General features: G+C 40.7%; 1 long non-coding RNA gene across 1 annotated transcript in view; it reads right to left on the minus strand.

Annotated features, from left to right (window-relative positions):
- LOC115030894 overlaps positions 1–19,353 on the minus strand; it is a 62,445-nt gene extending 43,092 nt beyond the window's left edge. Inside the window, exon 1 of the long non-coding RNA XR_003836489.1 lies at positions 19,288–19,353. This is a non-coding gene — a long non-coding RNA (uncharacterized LOC115030894). The remainder of the gene's footprint in view (positions 1–19,287) is intronic.
- Positions 19,354–19,723: the final 370 nt, after the last annotated feature.

Raw genomic sequence — 19,723 nt, forward strand, 5'->3', positions numbered from 1 at the left:
CAAAATCTTGCTAGTGTATGCAATGGTGTCAGCGTTTGGAAGCTGATTATGGGATGGATCCCTGGATATGGCAGTCTCTAGATGGTCCATCCTTTTGTCACAGCTCCAAACTTTGTCTCTGTAACTCCTTCCATGGATGTTTTGTTCCCAATTCTAAGACTGTTTTATAATGAGAGACAGAAAGGGAATGGACCAGTAGTAGAGGCAGGGATGAACTGAGACAAATAGAGGAAACACAGCTGTAATCATGAAGTATTATATGAAAACAAAGTCTATTTTCAATAAAATAATGAAGAGGAGGAAGAGGAAGAGGAGGAGGAGGAGGAACCTGACAGGTGGGTCTGTGACATTACAGACCAGGAGACTCCTCAAAAGCAGTAACACTCTTAAGTCAGCAGATATTCAGGAAATTCTGAGTTTTGTACTGAATGAGAAGTTTGTTAAAATAGCCAGCCTCACTCTTACACTCCTGCTTCTCTCTTCTCTCTTGCCCTCTTCTTCTCCCTCTCTGTCATGGCCTGCCTCTATGTCTGCCTCTACTCTCTCCTTCTCTCTGCCTTTCTGTGCCTCTACTACTCTCTTAACTCCCCTCCCCACACCCTAAATAAACTCTATTCTATACTAAAAAAATAAAATAAAATAAAATAAAATAAAACAATAGCTAACCTCTGATAGTAATTTTCTTTTTGTAGTGTTTTTGTTCGACTGAGACCTTTTGGTTGCTTCCAGATTTTCACATGACGGATAATAAAGAGGCAGTGATTGAAAGAGGAAAATAAAATCGGTCCAAGTTTATAAATTATTTTTCAGTTCAGATCATAGCTCTTGCTTCAAAGATTATACATGATAGTTTATACTAAGCCTGATATAAATTACCATGGCTGAGGAACAGGGGTTAGCTGACCCAGAATAGCATGTCTAGCTGTGAAGGTATTTTATATGAACTTTTTGTAGGAGCAGAACAGAAGATAACCATAAATTAATTTATTTATCTAATATGTTGTTAGGGTCACTGGAGAGTAAGTAGACTACAGATCACTGAAGCCTTTGCTATACTCTCCACTGCAATCTGATGACATTATCAGCTTCTGGGTTGGTAGAAGCTAGTGGTCTGCTAATATATATTAATATATTCCAAAAGTTCTGGTAGTCACAAGGATGCTAGGGCAGATAGTGGGATGGATGATAAATGGCTATTAATGAGACTAAAGACAGCAGAAGATAATTTTGGCTGTTCATTTGCAACACTCCAATTCTCTACAGTCTCATAACTTTTAATCGATGGTGCTGGAGGTGACACTGTACAGATGCATAAAGAGAATGAGCCAGAATGGGGTGGCCTGAATTTTTGTTTACTAGATTAGTGGACTCCAGCCAACCATATAAAATTTCTGTGCCTCAGTTTCCTTATGTGACCCTCGAGAGGACTGAATGACAAATGCCTAATAACCACAATGAGAATATAAACAACTAAGATTTGAGTGATTCATCACTCAAAAATGTGCTAAATAATGTTCTATGCATTTTTTAAATTTATTTTTATTTGCTCAATATTGTAGTGTGTGTGTGTGTGTGTGTGTGTGTGTGTGTGTCTGTGTGTGTCTGTGTGTACCTGCACGTGTGTGTGTCTGTGTGCATATGTGTGCCAGTGCTCACAGAGGTCAGAAACATTGGTTCCCACGGATCTAGATTGATCTGCAAAGAGTTGCACAGTGAGAAAGAGATAGCAGCAAACTATGAACCAGCAGGGTTGGTGCCTTGGTGACTGGTCTTCACTACTAGGTAAACACTGGGCATCATCTGGACATCATTGCACACATGCACACCAGCTTTAGCTGGTCTACCAGTACTGGCTTCTTTCTACTCTTCTCCATCTCCTTTCTGTCTCTGCCACATACTGCTTCCCTAGTACACTATGGATTCCCAGTATCATCGGACCACTCCCTCCCTTACCTTAATATTTAGAACATTTTCTAAAGGGCCTTGCATATTCTCTCCATTTGATTGAAGTCATTCCTGTGTTGTGTGTATAAATGCGTAATGCCATTGTTTATTTAATGGAGTAATAGTATCTGCATAGTGATCTGCAGATCTTTGTTACGGTCCTAGATTAAAACCTGACTTGGCTAGCTGTTCTCTTTTCCTTTGTTCATTTCACCTGTCTATCTACTTAAGGATTAGCAGGAAAATGGCATGTCTTAAAATGGCAATGTCTTAACAGATAGTCTTTAAAGCCTAGTGTCCAGCATTAGCTGCTCTGTTGGCTTGAATATGTCACCTAACCTCTTAAGCAGTTGGTTTTCTCATCTGTGATATCAAATGTAATCTATATGATGCATTCCTTGGTGGAACTTGGAAATAAGCTCTGTGTATAGAGCCTTCTTGGGGGTGGATAAGAATCACACTTCTCATCATTCAAGTCTCCTAAAGAAGAAATGTGGTTTCCTTTAGGAAGCCGTCACAGTTCTGTTCTGTCACTAGCCCAGTTCCCTGGTTTCATTTACCTCAATTCTTTGATACCTATCGTTCTTGGAATTAGCCAGACTGTAGTTAGAATACACAGAGCCAGGCATGGAGGGAGAAAACCTCTCCATTCTGGAGTTTCAGCTTAATTTTTCTCTTGAAAGATTTTAGGGTTCTTTCCCTTTCTTTCTTTCTTTCTTTCTTTCTTTCTTTCTTTCTTTCTTTCTTTCTTTCTTTCTTTCTTTCTTTCTTTCTTTCTTTCTTTCTTTCTTCTTCTTCTCTCAACGCCCCTGACTCTGCTGTGTTTTTCCCCCTTGCATGAATCAGGCAAGCCCACGGGCTTCAGAAGGAGAACTTTGAAGACTGCAGGGATGTCCTGTGGATATGATGTAAAGTGTCTGCACTAAGTTGGTGGTTCCTGGTATACCCGGGCCAGGTCCCGCTGCAGGCTGCATACTGTAGTTTTTTAAGCAAGGGCCCAGCTCTACCAGAGCCCACTGGGCAGCCTGTGTGCCTGCAAACACTTCTGAGCTGCCTTTCAAGTTGCTGGAAGCTTTCAAAACCGAACTTTGAAGGGGTGGCTCCCTGACTCTTCCGGAAGGAGGTAGCCCAGCTTTGCACAGGCAGCTGTGTGCTCACGTGCCTCCTTTGCAGCTCTCCAGCTCCAGCATTCACTCAAGAGACAATAAAAGCTGGGGTTTGGAGCATGCGGTGGCTTGCCAGCCTTATTTACCACTGGCGCTGGACTCCCGGAGTTCGCCAGGCCTTCAGGGTGAATGAGCTATTTGATGTAAAAGCATTGAACGTTTTTCTTTAGGATATACTTTTTTCCCCTCTTTTCTTTGTTTCCCCTCACCCTCAAAGTCTGTGACTCCGTGTTACTTAGGGATCAGATACAGCATGGGGTGAACACTCAAATACAGAGAACATTAAACGAGATGATTCAAACCCTCTTTGAGGTTGGGAATCTGATTTCTATTATGAGGGAGGAGGTGCTGCTGTGCAGAGCAAGCAGCCTGCTCCCCTCTGCAGGTCTCTCAGCTCCTGATTGAATGAGCAGGCAGGTCCTCCAAAGCCCCAGGAAAGGAGGTGGCAAGATTCACTGGAGGACTAAATGGATTCTGCAACCAGGCAGACTTTCTTGAAGATCCTGAAAATCAGTTAACATGTTAAGAAGGTAAGACTTTGGCAGTCTCTCACCTACCCTGTCACCATACGTGTAGCACTAAAAGGCCAATCTTGGCATTTGTGCTGCTTCTGGTTGGTACATACCCCTTAGTTTGCTGAACTATAACAGACACTGAAAAGCTCTATAAATCTGACTGTGGGGCCAAATGTACATCCTAAAGTGTGCAGGCCAAGAATGTCTCCATTGTTCTTCCAAAGTGTTTTCTTTACACCCACAGTTTTATTGTTGTTAATTATAGTTTTAATTTAATTTTATTATTTTTTTTCTAAGACAGGGTCTCTTGTAGCCCAAGCTGTCCCTCCATATACAGTGAGTCTGAGGATGGTCTTGAACTTCTATAGCTCCAATTGTCATGTTGTAAGAACACAGCATTGTATTACTACTTCCTTAGTCAATTTTAACTAGACCATATAATCCCTTCACCTAGGAATCCTGTCATTGTCAATACAGGTGGCCTGAATAGCATTATTCCAAGATCATTAAGATTCTGACTCCTGCTGCACCAAGGTCAAGTACACAGCAGCAAGCAAATCTCCAATATTCTCTTCCATTCACTCCTTTCCATGTTGCCTGCTCCTCTGTTTTTCAGCAAAATCAAGCAAACATTTTTATCTGTATTTCTTAAGCCTAACTGGTTCTGTGGTTCCTCTGTCCTCTGTGTTACCTTCAGACTTTCTGTGTCAGAGGCACGGTTCCACCTATGGGGCATCCAAAGCCATTCAGTAACCCATAATAAGATGGAAAGAAAATACAAGTGTAATGGTTATTCCTGGCTATCAACCTGACTGTATCGGGAATGAACTACAATCCAGAATCAGAGAGCTCAACTGTGATCCAGATCTTGAGGCTGGAAAACACAAGTTTCTGAGTTGGATTTTGACATGGAGATCATGAGGTATAGTGACCATGAAAAGCTTAGGCCCAGGCAACATAGTACTCACGTTTAATCCCAAGAGACTGAGGCAAGGATATCTCTGAGTTCAAAGTCAGCCTGGGACAAAGCAAGTCTCAGACCCAGGAGTGGTAGTACACACCTTTAATCGGAGCCACACCTTCTACTGGAGGCCTACATAAAGACATTGAAAGAAGGAAAATTTGTTCTTCTTTATCTGCTTGTAATTACTTGCCAGCACATCTGCTGAAACCTACTTCTACAGAAGACCAGCTGAAATAGCCTACCTCATGGGACTGAGCAACCACTAGATTCTTGGACTTTCCATTCACAGCTGACCATTGTTGGAGTAGTTTGTCTATACACTGTAAGTCATCACAATAAATTCCCTCAATATAGCGAGACATCCTATTAGTTCTGTGACTCTAAAGAACCCTGGCTAATACAAGTGTTCTGCTTGAGTGGCTGGATGATGATGAACTCAGGCTTCCGTGGGAAGATTATCAGTGCATCATTATGAGCCTGGGAAAGTATATTGTCATAAAATTTTCCAGAAAAGGGAATATAGAGTCTTTGTAGCAGTCTTTCAGTGATATCTTGTTTTCTGATTCTCACCTAAAGGTCAGTTTTGAGACCTTTCACAGAGTCCAAAGGCAGCACCGAAAGTTTCAAAATCAGAACACATCATGATGTAGATTCTCTTACATAAAGTGGTCATCCTTTCCCCTACAACACACAAGGTAAATTGCCACCTCCCCTCCCCTCCTCCTTTTCATCTCTCTCTCTCTGGTTTGAACATTATCTCCTAATTCCTTTTCTCAAGCATTTGTGTCTTGAAGCCTTATCAGGCTGTGACAGACAGTCTTCAGCAGCCAGTCTATGCTGACTACTACAGCTTCCATTCTTGCATGCACTCCATGGTGTATACCAAAACATTCCTCCGTAGAGCAGGAGGGAACTATTAATTATGAGAAGCTCAAGGGAGCCGTGTTTCAAAAGACCCAATGCCTGTCTTTGTGTTTAGCCCAGCCCAGCAGAGAAAGGTTAAATTATGTTTGTAAGCCTTACAAGCAGAAGTTTAATTGAGGCATAAAAGCATGTACCTTGATCTTCCTGGGACCCATGGTTCTCCCATCACCTGCATCCTATTCCTGACAACACAGGTTGGAACATAGCCTGTAGCAAGACCTGTGCCAAATGCACCTAGCAGGATGCAAGGAGAAAATTTGACTGTGTATGATCTATCTATCAGATATGTGAGCTGAAGCCCAGCCCAGCTGTGATTTTTCCACTCTTCTTCCAATACTGCAATGAATATACCTCTATCCTCAGCATTCAAATATTTCTATAAGACGTTCTCCTTTCTTTCTAGAACCATCCACACCTGTTTAATCCTCTCCAGCCTGTTGTAGATTATAGTCGCAACTGGTGCCTCACTGATGTGGCTGGATTTCATTCTTATTAGCTGGACAGCCAAGAGAGGCTTGTTCTAAACTCCCCCTTTATTGCTATTGATTTCTATGGTAATTTAAAAGGTATTATCTTTTTTATTTACTTTTCTTGAAGAAGCTCTGTTCTGTTCAGGAGACTTCTTCTTAGAAAATTCAATATCCAAACTAGATAAGAGGTCTTTCTAGATAAAACCGATTATGGTGCTAATCCATTTCCTGTCTCTGAACACAGCCATCCCTTCCTATGTAGCCTGGCAGGGATTCAGGAAGATCCTTTTCGCATAGAAACTAAAGATATCAAGACATAAAAAGACTGTCAACAATGTAAAAGAGGACCATGTTACAAGACAACTGAAGTCTTCGCCAAATTTGCCAATATGCTCAACCGTAATCTCTGGCACATTTATCAGCCACTCACGGTAATTTTGATGCAAGAAGTAGGGTAGAGTTTAGAGATCTGAGATTAAGGAGGCCTAGGTAAGGAGATCCTCAGATTCTTCTCCATACCAGAATCCCAGTCTGCCCAGTACTTTTTCTCCTCCATTTCCATCAGGAATTTATCAGCTTTTCCTCTTTCTGAAGGAAGATGGGATTCACAAAGAAAGGATGTACTCCCAGTCCTTCAAAGGGCCACAGTTCATCCCTTTTAGGCTTATTATTCCCATAGACTCACCTGCTCACTATGAATTCCTAAAGCATGAATGCCCTCTACGATCGTCAGACAAAGCTGAGAGATGAACAATAATCTCTTTCAAGATGTACCTTGGAAGAAAAATGATAGAAACTCTGTCTTTTCTAGCACACAGATTTGACGAAGACAGAGCCAAGTGTGCCTACCAAAAAATCTTCCAGAGTGGGAGCAATCCTCAAAGTAGCTATCACCCACACATTGAGGTCAGGCAAAGTGGGCTTTTCTGAGATGCTCTAGTTTTGACTTGTCACCCATGTTTTAAGTGAGAGAAAAGTCTCTGCTGAACAGAGGAGCCACTTTGGCTTCCTATAGTGAATAAGAAGAACAACTACCCATCCAATGTGAACTGTGTCGTTTCATTTGTGTTTGGAAATAAAAGGAGACCATTAAAGAAAAATTATCCCTTAGTGTGTGTACTATCGCTTCTTTCAACCTGAATGACTGTTTCCAGGAAAAGGAAGAGGTTTTGGTGTATCACCCCATTTGATACTAATCACCAATTTTCTACACAGAGAAACAGGTTCCAAGTACACAGGCAAAGCCTCAGTGTTCCTGACTCTAATGTCGCAATATTGATCCAGTGTACGAACTATTGCTTCTATTTGTATTTGTCTCTTGTAGACCATGCACATTGATCCCAGAGCCTACCAAACGCTAGGCAAGTGATTCTATCCACAAACTAAGGTCCAATTGCCTAACTGTGTGAGTACATATCTCTACAGGAATGGCATGCACTTTTGTAAAAGATGGAGTTTTGACTTCAAGTTCTTTTACAAACGAATTCAGTGAAATTTTATTAGTGTGTTCCCAAAATATTTTAGAAGGAAGGAGTAGGGATTTTTTTTTATTTCATTTCTCAATCTTTCTGGCTTCCTAAACTTTTTCTCCAAGTCAGGCAATGAGAAAACGGCATTTTTGTTTTCTTTTTGAATAGTATAGTTTCAAATACACAGGAGAATCTAACACTCAGAAGTAACCCACATGGTATTCAGACTTCCTTGGGTAGTATTTCCTAACATAACAGTCTTCTGTAAGTGTTGATGAATTTGTGAGATGAGGACAGAGAAAGGGTGTCAGGAAGAGGAAAGCATCTTAAGGTGGTAAGGGTGGTATTTTTCAACAGACTGTAGCCTGTTTTTGTAGCCACTTTTAAAGCACAGTTTCTGTAAGTGAGGTGCTGTTAAGCTCGCCAGGAATGCATACCTCCTGGTTCTCATTCAGATGAATAAAATCAAATCAGCACCAGACTGGTCATGTGGTACAGACTGTATGGCCATAAGGTGCATGTGGGATAAAGTCAAATCCTTTAGCAAAGAACTTAAGGCACTTAACATCCTGACCCTAATTAACCTTTCCCTCTTTTATCTCTTAGAACCACCAATCTTCCTCACACACACAAAAGACCTTTTTGTGTGATTTTTAAAATCCTGCCCTTCCATGACTTTACCACTTTACTTCTCTCCTCCTCCTCCTCCTCTTCCTCCTCCTCCTTTTCCTCCTCTTCCTCTCCCTCTTCCTCCTCCTCCTTTTCCTCCTCTTCCTCCTCTTCCTCTCACTCTTCTTCCTCCTCCTCTTCCTCCTCCTTTTCCTCCTCTTCCTCTTCTTCCTCCTCTTCCTCTTCCTCCTCCTCTTCTTCCTCCACCTCCACCTCCTCCTATCTTCCTCTTACTATTATTGTTATTATTTCTCCTGTTCTCTTCACATATCTGGGCATATGAGGAATGCTTGGCTCCTGAGGATTTTGGCTCTTCAACTTCCTCTTCTTCATTTGGGACCCAGTTATTAACTGTGGTTGTTTTCAGGAGAATGTCCCCTTTGGCCTCTTTTATTTGACCATTTTGTCTTCCAGTGGTGCCATTGCTTGGGGGAGGTAATAAAGAAGTGCAGCCCTACTGGGGGAATACAACAGACTGTGGGCTTTGAGAGTTCCTGGCCTCATTCTACTTCCCATTTGCTCTCTGCATGGTGTTTACCATTGTGGATGTGGTCTCTCAGGTCCTTGCTCTAGCTTGCCTGATGCCTTTCTTCTCCAACATTAGGCTATGGTTGAAATGTTTAAACCTAGAAATTAAAAAGCAAAAACAAACAAACAAACAAACAAAAACCATTGCCTTTCTACCAGAAAACAAGCACTGCTTATTTCTCTGATATTTCACTGTCCCTAGCTCTGTGACTGGCACATGGCCAGTTCTTTATGTTTGTCCATTGACTACACTGTCATCTTTGATGGGACTATGCTTTAGATTTCTCTGAGGAGTTTAGATATATTTTCTTTATAAGTTCTGTTTATCAAGCAACTGATTTTCTTTTCCTGTTCATTTAACAGGATGCTCAAAGCTGATTTAGCTGTTTGGGTAGACTAGTTTTCCATCTAGACTCTGCGTTTCTTGATTCTCTCATTTTAAAAACTTTGCCTTGGATCTTCTGTGTTATGTATAATTGTGCATTTATATTTTTAGTTTTATTTGTTATTGCATATGCATGATTTGGTGGCAGGCTCTATGCCCCAGGATGAATATGGAGGTCAGAGTTGCCTCTTTCCTACCATCTTTACACATGCTTTCCATGAATTGAACCCGGTCATCAATCTTGGGCAGCAAGTACTTTACCTGCTGAGCCATCTAGCTCATCCACAGTGAGTATATTCTTAGACTTAAAAAAATGCTGAAGGTATTTTGAAGCTGTGTTAATATTTTAGGAATTCAAAGTGAAATACACAGAGACATGATTACTCGCTATGGTCTCTTGTTTTTATAGTTGAGAGAATGGTCTCTACCACCCAGAGTAGCTCCCAGAAGTCCTTATCACATAAGAAAATAAAGTGAAAAAATAAATTTTGGGGGCACAGAGATATTCTCAATAACCATAGTGTGCCATCAATTTACAGTGTGACACTGGGCAAGTTAATTGGCCTCTCTGATTTAAGGTTTATTTTATATGGTAGTGCTCTTGGGATAATTTTGGGGACTGAATTAGATAATGTATGCAAAATGCTTAGCATAGTTTCTAATACTTGGCAAGTACTCAAGTCCGGGCAGTTCTCCTCATAAATAGTAGAGAGTGAGGAAGACATGATAAAGCAATAGAACCAGAGAGATTCTGCACAAGCCTAATTTGCAGGAAGGCCAGATGTCTTCTCTGATCCTTAAGTATATAATGCTCCTTCCATACCCATATCCAAATAACAAACACACACACACACACACACACACCACACTACCACAGCATAGTAGTTGTCTACCTAAAGTACATTAACAATACCCAAAGGAATCATGGTTATTTGAATTCCTCTCCCAGAGTTTCATTTTTCGAAAGAGAAATTTTAATCTGTAAAATTCAAGAATATGAAATTGGTAAAGTTTTATCATTTTTTGTTCCCTAAACTTTCTCATCTTGTACAGGGAAAAGAAGATAAAGATATCAAAACTAGGCTGTTACACATTAAATATAAAGATTGCAGGTTTCTTCACTGGACAGCTGTAGCTCCAAATTCTTTGCTCACTAATGGAGAGTCATGGCTTCTACTGGTTAAGCTAAACTTCTACGTCTTCCTCATGGGGCTATAAGAGATGGTACAAACTCAATCCATGTTTTATTACCTTCCCAACTGATATTCCTAAGTTATGCCTGTTACTATGTCATTTTGCGTATGCTTCTACTTAATACTAGTTATCAAACATATTAACAATGTTCTCTAAGTTGTATTCTGCCTCTTACCAATTATGTATATGTATCAATCTTCTATTGCAAAATTCTTGATGTTTCCGAGACGTTTAAAGTACGTTAGCACTCCATGTAAACTTGCCTTGGCTTGTAAACTATCTCAAATTGCCTCCCATATTTCTCTAAGACCCAAATCAAGAGTTATCATTTCAGTTAATTGAGCTACCAATTAGAAGCTGCCATTTGCTTATTCTCCCATTAGTGGCTGTTTATTAAACATTTGCTATGTTTCCAGGCACAGTGTTTCATGTTATACATACAAATATCCCTAAAATGATATGCTGCCAGCTAGCAAGGAAATATATTCTGTTAAGTGAAGTAGCTATAAATAAATAGGAGGAGGTAATAGTATTTACCATTAATAAGGCACCAACCTACCAAGTGTCAGAAAATTTGTTAGTCCCTTATGTTTGTAATTCTCAAAAAAGTTTGAGAAAGAGATACAATAGTTCTTCTTAAATTTTAACCTTTATTTTAATTTGAGTGTGTGATGGTGCTCTGCCTGCCTGCATATCCATGCACAGCATACATACAGTACCCACAGAGGTGAGAAGATGGTACTGGATCCCTTTGGGGTTGGAGTAAGAGACAGTTACCAGCTATCATATAGGACTAGAACTAAGCGTGGGTCCTCAGGAAGATCAACCAGTACTCTTAACCACTGAACCATGGTTAGCTCCCAGAATATTCTTTTTATTGATAGGAAGTAGATTTTATAAAAAAAAAAAATAGTTTGCTCAATGTTTTATAGCTGTGATGGTAGTGAGAATTAGAGCTGTGAACTATAAGTCATTAATGTTTATTCTTTCCCACAGCACTATGCTCCTTTCTAAGCATATGGCAGCCACGCAACAGTAGCTGATAACTGTAGATTACAAACAGCATGAAATGAGGCAACCAGTCATTGGTTTAAGGAGAACCTGCCTAAGGTCTGGCATCTGACAAACACTAGTGGAAGCCAGGTAAGGGTTACACACAGCACTGAGGTCCTGCCAGACATCCAGATTAAACTCAGTGTGAAATCAATGGATATTAATCTGGGAATTTTGAATTTGCAGTCCTAGAATAGCCTGTGTGGATTATTGTCTTAGCCATGGGAACTTTTCTGAAGTTTTGTGAGCTATTTGCCTGCTATCACTCTATGCCCAACGCACATCTTTCTAGACTTTCTCTGTTTTGCAAGGTGCTACTCTAGGCTCTTTATATTTCATGAATCCATGATGAGCACTGCTGGAGCCATCTCTTGGGCAGGAAAACATTACATTTTGATTCCATTATTTTGCTTTCCTAATTTAACAATGGCTACACAGGAATATAAAATATTGTTTTAAGTAGAAATATAATGACTCTTAATAGCAGTTGACTTGCAGGGAACACAGTTAGTGCTGAGGGGATAGAGACTACTTTTGTTACCACACACACACATTTATGTACACATACATATGTGTATAAATATGCATGTTTGTATGCATCATGATATATATATATATATATACACGCACACATATATATATACAAACATATACCAGCTATGTTTAGCTAATTTCACATATGTGATTTATATTCACAAACATACATCCACAGAAACACACATATACATATATAGACATATATGTGTATGTGATTGCATTTTATCATAGCAGATTCTAGACGATGTGTATAGACCGATGACTATTAGTCAACAAAATTGCCTTTAAAGAGTTTGAGTAGTGTTTTCTCATGTTAAAGGATGGAATTTGGGTCATCTGTGTTTCTTTGGATTCTAACAACATTTCATGCACTGTAAATATTAGCCAAATGCTAGTTAAATTGCTTACTTTACAGTGAAACTAAACAAAGTTCTTCTTAAGTAGAACTCCAAAGCCTGAGAATCTGTGTATTAAGTGGGAACTCTAACTGGAATTCTGCAGCAATGTTTGTGTATCCCAGACTGACTGGCTTCTTTGTATATGATTGTCATTTGGGGGTATAGAGGCAGTGTCAGAGATGCTCATTAGGAATAATTAGCTGGAATTCTGGAAATAAATTATTATTCTGACCTTGCTGTGAGTCACATGTAGAAGGCTTAGTAGGCAGAGACCAAAGGACAGCACATCTTCCAAAGAAGGCAAACTGTGAGTGTGGAAGGCTCCAGGGAGATTTTCACATACCAAGACTTTCCTTAGAGTACCATACTTGAACTAGTTCTGCAGGGCTGCTTTCCTCCTAGGAGCAAGGCTGTTGGCTCCCTGGCCTCTTTCATGTGATATCTGCCCTAGGAGCGAGAAGCTAGGTCATAGGCTTCCTGCTTGTCTTGCTTCTGTGCAGGGTGGTACGGAGGCTTCAAGGAAGAGGAAAGGGAACAGGAGGTGGGTATGTTGCATTTGGGGAGTTTACATGATGTCTTCGGGGCTTGGAAAAATATAATTCAGTTTGAGTAGTTAGCTGGCAGTCCTGTAACTCATCCCCCCAGATTAGGGGCCAAATGAAGTCATTAGGCCCTAATCAAAAGCAGCTAATCAGCAATCAGTGGGAGCTCTACCAATTATTCGCAGCTGGAACCCAATGAGCTGAAGTACCAAAGGCTGGATGAGTAAAAGTAATAAAATTAAGTATCAGTGCCATGCAATACTGCCTGTCCTCAAGGAGGCTTGCGATGGTTCAGTCCTTCCTACCCTATTGGAAATGGAGGTCCTGTGCCAAAAACCCTGATGATTCAGGCAGCAGCTTTTCAGTTTACTCTGTGTTTCTTGGAATTTGAGATGTTTGTAAACCAGGGTTTGAAATTGGATGCTGGATAGAAGAAGAAGCATGCCGATTTTCTTTAGTGGAAAAACTTAGTGTGTGAGTCTATGTTCCTGTACTAACCACAACACCTGGCCATAGATAGCTGCTATGCTGACAATTGTAGATTTCTTTAAACCTAGGCAAAGCAGGGACTTGAACTATGTTATTTTCTCTAAAATGTCCACACATTTTCCTATAGCATTTAAGTAGAAGTGTTCAGTGACTGTATTTATTCAACTTAATGGTTCTAACTTGTAGTTTCTATTCCTAATCATTCACATTCTTTAAGTTAGAGCTTTGAAAACCTTGAAAAGGAACCTGACAAGCCAAACCTCTGAGTTGACAGCTAGGAAAATCATCACTGGAGAGTGATGAAATTGCCATGATACTCTTGTCCTGCAAATCTGTGCAAGAGCTCAGATTAGAGCTGAGGTCATGGTTCTGGGTCTCTTCCTCCCTTGGTATAGGACCTTTGCTCTCACAGTTAGCAGTTGTTCATTCTCAAGTGTTTCTGCATGGTCTATTGAGACTTCTGGAATAATGTCTATGTCCAAGTTGGGTCCAATTAAAGATTGTAGAAGTGTTTCTAGAGTCCATGCTTGTGGCCACTGTGGTGAGTTTGGGCCAAGAGGCAGGTTGTGGTCATTTGGCTGAGAGAGTTATCTACACAAAAAGGTTTATGTTTAAAAAGAAAAGGCTCATGTGTTTTTAGGAGATTTCTAAAATGATAGTTATCTGAGTACAATCTGGATTTGAGAAGAAATAGAGCAAGTGGTGATAAGAGGATCAATCTTTGATCAGATCTATGATATATGTGTGTGCAATGTTATATGTAGATGTTTTTATTCATTTTTGAATATTATTTTGTGCTTATAATGAGACAGTTGATTATATTATATAACAACTAAAGATGACAGGCACTGTGTCTGAGGTATGTATATGTGTGTATGCATGTGTGTATTACATTAGCAAAATGAAACATTATTAATAATGAGATGTTTAAGTGTGTCAGTGAAAGCCCATCCATGAGTAGGCTCTTATGTATATTAATTTTGTGCAATGTTGATTGTATCAGAAATTCACATGAAATAATGAAGGTCAAGAGGAGACAATATACAGTCTTTTCCTAGGTTGTAGGATTATAAAAGAGACAGTAAGAGAATTAGCAACTGAAAATGCTACAAAACATTGGATTATTTTTTTTTCTTTAGATCAGTGAACACAGGTGGGGGGAGATGACATACACATCTTGTGGTGACAAAAACCCACATAGGTAGAAAAAAAAAAAAGAATGAAAATGAACAGTAGAAGGAAAACAATGGGAAATGTATTCTGTTAGAAATCATCTTTTCATGTATAGTATAGACTTTGCTGTTGCATCGTCTTCAGCGTGCCCACCCCCAGTGTCCCTTATGCCCCATGAGTAACCATGACTTATGATGGCCAAAGCAACAAGGAACTTTCATCCTCTTGCTTCTACCGTTTTAAAAAAAAAATGACTTCGTGTGACCTCCCTCTGGGAAGGGACAGAAAATGACAGGAGGAAGTCAGAGCCTCATTTCAGGTTACTCAGAAAAGAAGCCCAGGGGTGCTCATAGCTTTCCTAGAACTCTTTCAGAGTGTCCCAGTTTATACATGTGCCACCCGGGCTTGTGAAATTCATTTACTTAGTTCTCTGTGGCTTTGCAGAGTACAATGGAGACATGACAATATGGGAGTTCCTACTCAGCCACATCAGTGGAAGTTTCTCAATAGCTTAAGCTCTCAATCACCTTTCCCTGTATTGTTTCTATGACTAATGCAGTGGAGTCTACACTACTGTTGCTTCTAAATGTCATGATAGTTCTAGCAGAACCACTAGTAGTATTTTATAAAGGCAGATGCAAAATTTTTATATCTTGCTATTGAAAGGCTGGGTCTAACCACCTCCTTTTGAAACTGTGATGAACATTGTGACTTATTTGACCAAAGGACCTTGTCAGAAGTTAGTTTCTGCCCTGCAGAGGGGTATCTCAAAAAAAGCCTGTGTCTACTGCACAGGGCTTTTTGTCCTCAGAAAAATAAGTCACTGCTATGAAAAAGTCAAGATTACAAGAGAATATTGTGCTGGGTATTCTGAGAAGCACTCTGCTCAGTTTTGGGGGCTGAGGCATCTGACTGACAGGGAGCAACATTTCCCTACCCAAGTGACATGCAAGTGCAAGGCAGGAGATGAGTGAAGAGGACATTTTGGAACTGGATGCTCGAGTTAGTATTCCACAGATCAGAAACCCCTCCTGCTCATCTTTTCTTATATCTGAAATAAATGTTTGCTAGCTATTCTATTTCTGGAGCAGTTCGTTTCATATCATCAGCCAATGGAAAAGCAAGACATGCCTACTAAATATTGAGCCACAGTTACTAGTCAGAGAACTCTCCTGGGGCTGTTCACTTGCATCTTTACCTGCTTATCTATTTGCTCTACAGGTCTTAGTTTCTCTGAGGTGTCAAATACTAAAATGCATGTTATGACAGAAGGCCTTGAGGCACAGCATCAGTAGCCATATCCCAGCTGAGGGGCAGCACTGAAAATGAGTGCCATTGTTTCTCATCTTGTGCTGATAGTGTCTCTTGACATACAGCCACCTAACACCTCAATTCAAAGCTCAAAAAGAGAGAAGACAAGGAACCGGTATGTTAATGAAGTCTGAGGCAGGAAGAAGGAAACATAGAACCTGTGAGCCTCACAGTGACCACTTAATTCTTTATTTTTGGCTTTGGACTGTGCTGATTCTTTTTTCTTTTATTAGATATTTCCTTTATTTACATTTCAAATGTTATCCCCTTTCCTGGTTTCCCCTACAAAAACCCCCTATCCCCTCCCCCGGAAAACCCCCTATCCACTTACTCTTCCCCCACTCACCAACGCACCCACTCCTGCTTCCTGGCCCTAGCATTCCTCTACACTGGGGTATCAAGCTTTTACAGGACCAACGAACTCTCCTCCCATTGATGACTGACAAGGCCATCCTCTGCTACATATGGGGCTGGAGCCATACGTCCTTCCATGTGTACTCTTTGGTTGGTGGTTTATTACCTGGGGGGTACTGGTTAGTTCATATTGTTTTTCCTCCTATAGGGCTGCAAACCCCCTTAGCTCTTTGGGTCCTTTCTCTAGCTCCTTCATTGGGGACCCATGAAGTCCAATGGATGGCTGTCAGCTTCTACTTCTGTATTTATCAGGCACTGTCGAGCCTCTCAGGAGACAGCTATATCAGGCTCCTGTCAGCAAGCAACAATCCTTTTTTTTTTAATTGGATATTTTCTTTGTTTATATTTCAAATGTTATCTCCTTTTCCAGTTTCCCTGCCTCCTGGAAACCCCCTATCCCATCTTCTCTCCCCCTACCTCTATGAGGGTCTTCACTCACCCAACCATCCACTCCCACCTCCCCACCCTCGATTATCCTTCATTGGGGCATCCTCTGTTACATATGCAGCTGGAGCCATGTGTACTTCTTGGTTGATGGCTTAGTTACTGGGAACTCTGGGAGATCTGGTTGGTTGATATTGTTGTTCCTCCTATGGGGTTGCAAATCCCTTCAGCTCCTTCAGTTCTTTCTCTAACTCCTCCATCTGGGACCCCACACTCAGTGCAATGGTTGGCTGTGAGCATCTGCCTCAGTCTTTGTAAGGATCTGGCAGAGCCTCTCAGGAGACAGCCATATGATCCTTTTGAAACTGGTTTGCTATAAAATTTTTCATGGATGTAAGTTGAGCCCTAAAGAATAAGCAAATGTTATTGAACAAAGAAAAGACTAGACATTGTATGCAACAATGATCAAAGAGATACAGTGGTCTGAGAGGAGAATTTTCCAAGGACACTGACAGAAGTGGTCTAGAATCAAGAGAAGCAAGAAGCATTTAGATTCAATTTTGAATCCAAGTTGGATCAGCAGGTTGATATGAAAGTGTTAAAAGTAGTTATCGCAGACGATCTGTATTTTAGAGTAAATATTTTGGGGTCTCTGGAATGATCAGGAATAGAGGTGAGGAAATGAAATATTTTTCAGAACTCTAGAATAGAGCAATGGCAGTTTGATCCAGAGGCATTGCCTTAATCACTGGAGAGTTGTCAAGAAAAAAGAAGGAAGAAAGCCTGGTGACAGCCTGGCTGAGATAGAGCCAAGTTGGTAAAGTATGAATTTGCCCCTTTCCTGACTTAAGTGATAGATCATGTTGATATACATCATGAAGAAGGACACTGCTGAGGAAGAGGATTTTTTTTTTACCTTGGGAAGACAGAGAGAAGAATGTGTCTCACAGGAAGGGAAACCAATGCCCTGGGATAGGATAGTGGGTCGTATCAAATTGGGGGAAACAATAGGTTTTATGACCCTAGATTTTAGACTGTAGGTCCATGGGAACATTAAGGCAAGCAGGACATTGCAGGGCATATCAGCATCTGTGATTGAGAATGAACTGTAATGGTGTTGAACCCTATCTGGCATAATTACACTGGCTTTAACATAAAGAGTTGCTAGAGTGAAGTTGTCAGAAGAGCAGGGGATGGGGGAGGGACTCTGAGACTTCAAAAAAGCAAAGATAGATTTTTTTTTTTTTTTTTTTTTTTTTTTTTGTGGCTGGAAATGAGTCATTTGTCAGCAATGCCAAAGATGTGCTGACAGCTCTTCTAGAGAGATGACACCCGGGGAGGAGGGCTGGTGAAGGTGTCAACTTCCAGTCACCAGGGGCCATGTGTGGGGTAAGAAGTGTCAGTCACATCACATGCCTACCCTGACCTGGGTTTAGAGGGAAAGCAGGGTCACAGCGCAGTGTTACTTTAGCCTTGTAACCAAGGAACCCTGTTACCTGCCTCTGTCAGGAGAGAACTGACAGGCACAGAGAGTTCAGTGCTTTAATTTCTCAGGGGATTTTCAGTTTAAAAGAACAGTAGGAGGGCAACACTTAGGGAAAGAAACTCAGAGGCTTGGTGATGGGGAGGAGCTCTAGAAAGAGCAAGGGCTCCCCTAAGGTCATCGTGGAAGAACACTGAGGTCTAACTCTCTTCCTTACCCACTTGGTAAGTCTAGCAGCTCTCTCTGGGTCCAGAAAGCTTGGAAGGAATTCCAGAATCTTGTCAACCTGCCACAGCCATGAGGCCTCAGCTGTTTAAATCACTGTTTTACTGTCTTTGCTAGCCCATTGAATACTTCCTTGTTTGGGCTCTGGCAGTGGACGCCTCTATGGGTGGGCTCTTTCTGTTTCCATTGCTTCTGCTACTGTCCTCACTGCCTCCACTGGGACCCTTTGGAAGTGAAACGTTCCCAGTTCACTATGATTTGCTAGGCTTCATTTTGATTCGTTCACCCTATAGTGATTCAATCTCAAGCCATCCAAACAGTGGTCATGCCACTATTGCAGTAGAGCACATATTTGTTCAGTAGATCATTATTGTACCTCCCAGGCATCTGATCTGGGTGAAACTGTCAGTGAGTTTCCACCCCAAGCCTGCATAGCACAACCTGGCTTTATGAAGGATAGCTGGAGCCAAAGTCCCACTCAGCTCCACCTTGGTTCCCTATATATCCTACAGCCAAAGTGTTTAGTTCTTCATCAACTGTCTTAATACCGACTAGACAACTTTTCTTTGTCCTCTGCTCTCTGTGTATTTGTTCCTTTTAGTGTCTTAAACACAATGACAATAGTGTGTCATTCTTCTTGGTTAAGCCTGTTCATCCATCCCTCAGTTTAGGCTAAATATCACATCTTCAGAGAGCTGTTCCCTGATCTTAGTTTAACTGGAACATTCTTACATATACACTTTGTTTATTTTGTAAATCAAAAACATTGATTTGTGATTCTTACAGCAGATTTTTGTTATATTGTTGATATTATCACCTCTATTCTTTTTTAACAACATTCAGCCAGGAAATGTTCCTTTGGGTTGTATCTTTATTATCAAAAAATGCCTAATATAGATGCTACACAAACATTTGTAGAATGAATATGCTTGTATGAATCAAAAAATGAACCATAAGAATTAGTTCAGCTACTTTGATAATCAGATTCTTCATGGACCAGATACCACAGAAATTCTACCTAACAAGCAAAAGAAAATCAAGCACACTTACCAAGAACTTTCCACTGACTTTTAGCACTGCTTCACTCTCATGCCTTCTGCTTCAGGTAGCTTTGAGAGGTAGAAATTAGAGAATACTCGGCATGAGACCACTGGGTCCCAATATCTCTAAAAGAGCTTGTTGAAATGCAGAACTCTGAAGGCTCCGCCTCCAGTACTTCTAATTTAGAAGGTTCACAGTGAGTTTTGGGAATTTACATATCTGGGGAGTTAAGGGAATTGAGGAGATAGCTCATCAAGTAAACTGCCTGCCAGGCAAGCATGGGAATTTAAGTTTGGGTCTCTAGCAGCCACAACTAGATAACCTTCATGCTCCACTAATTGTCCCAAAAGAACATTATCTGTATTTATTTCTTTCCTTTCCGTTTCCTTTTCCATTTCCTTTTCCCTTTCCTTTTCCATTTCCTTTTCCCTTTCCTTTTCCCTTC

The sequence above is a fragment of the Mus caroli genome, chromosome 4, assembly GCF_900094665.2.
Source record: "Mus caroli chromosome 4, CAROLI_EIJ_v1.1, whole genome shotgun sequence".
In the NCBI taxonomy this organism is placed as follows: Eukaryota; Metazoa; Chordata; class Mammalia; order Rodentia; family Muridae; genus Mus; species Mus caroli.